Source organism: Phoca vitulina, unplaced genomic scaffold (assembly GCF_004348235.1).
Source record: "Phoca vitulina isolate PV1807 unplaced genomic scaffold, GSC_HSeal_1.0 scaffold39, whole genome shotgun sequence".
Classification (NCBI taxonomy): domain Eukaryota; kingdom Metazoa; phylum Chordata; class Mammalia; order Carnivora; family Phocidae; genus Phoca; species Phoca vitulina.
Window position 1 is genome coordinate 11,225,421 of NW_022589742.1, and position 1,531 is coordinate 11,226,951.

Here is a 1,531-nt window from a genome sequence, read left to right on the forward strand (position 1 = left end):
TCTACTGTAAAGAGAAAGGGCATTGGAAAAACAAATGTCCCAGCTGGGGAAAGGCTCAAAGGCCCAGCCGCTACAAGGAAGAACCCTGAGAGGAGGACCTCATAGGCCTTGCGGGAATGGACTCAGACTGAGGGGGACCAGGCTCTTTCCTCCTTGGCCCCCATGAGCCCATGGTCAGCATGAAGGTGGGGGGCCAACCAGTGACTTTTATGGTTGATACTGGGGCCGAGCACTCTGTTGTCACCTCCCCAGTGGCCCCTTTCAGCAAAAGGACTGCGACCATCCTCGGGGCCACCGGGAAGCAGGCGATACAACAGCCCTTTTGCCAGGCTCGCCAGTGCGAACTCGGGGGCCACAAGGTCTGACACGAATTCCTTTATCTGCCTGATCGCCCCATCCCTCTCCTGGGCCGAGACATACTCTCCAAGCTTAGGGCTCAGTTAACCTTTGAGCCCACTGGACACACTAGCCTCCGATTGAACCCAAGGCAAGAGAAGACGGGGTCTCTAATACTAGCGATTACCACACCAAGGGAAGAAGAATGGAGGCTATTCTGTGCCCAGGCCCAACCGAGCAGCCTGCGGGAGTTCAGACTCGCCTTCCCTTCAGTATGGGCTGAAAACAACCCACCTGGACTAGACCGGAATCAGGCCCCTATCATTGTTGAACTGATCCCAGAAGCCCAACCTCAGAGGCAAAGGCAATACCCCCTTCTACAAGAAGCTAAGATCAGCATCCAAGAACATCTGACCAAACTCAAAGAAGCAGGTATTCTAGTCGAGTGCCAGTCCGCCTGGAATACCCATCTCCTGCCAGTCAAGAAGCCAGGAGGGGGATACTGACCAGTTCAAGACCTGCAGGCCATCAACAAGGTGACCATCTCTCTGCACCCAGTGGTCCCGAATGCATACACCCTCCTCGGCCAAATCCCAGGGTCGGCCAGATGGTTCACTTGCCTAGATCTGAAGGATGCCTTCTTCTGCCTCTGCTTAGCTCCCCAGAGCCAGCCAGTGTTTGCCTTTGAATGGACTGAACCTGATACAGGGCGCCAGATGCCCCTGACTTGCACGCACCTCCCACAGGGGTTTAAAAACTCAACAACCAGCTTTGCGCAGTGGCAGTATCGTAGCCAATGAGGTTTATCCGAGGTGCGATTATTGCTAATTAAAAACTCACCAACCCTCTTTGGGGAAGCGCTAGCCGCAGACCTTGCCAGCTTCCCAAGAGAGGCCACAGGATGCACCCTCCTCCAGTATGGGGGTGACCTCCTCCTCGCCAGTGACACACAAGAAGACGGCACAAAAGGCACAAAGGCCCTCCTACAGCTCCTGTCAGACTCGGGGTACGGAGTCTCATGGAAGAAGGCACAAATCTGCCAACAATAGGTCCGATACCTTGGTTTCCTCCTCACCCAAGGGAAAAGAGAACTAGGGCCAGAGAGAAAAAGGGTCATCATCTCCCTGCCACAGCCCCAGACAAAAAGGGGCCTATGAGAATTCCTGGGGGCTGCAGGATTCTGCCGCACCTGGAT

The 1,531-nt window shown here is 54.9% G+C and overlaps 1 pseudogene; it reads left to right on the forward strand.

Annotated features, from left to right (window-relative positions):
• The first annotated feature begins 1,103 nt into the window (after positions 1-1,103).
• LOC116647231 lies at positions 1,104-1,228 on the forward strand (annotated as a pseudogene).
• Positions 1,229-1,531: the final 303 nt, after the last annotated feature.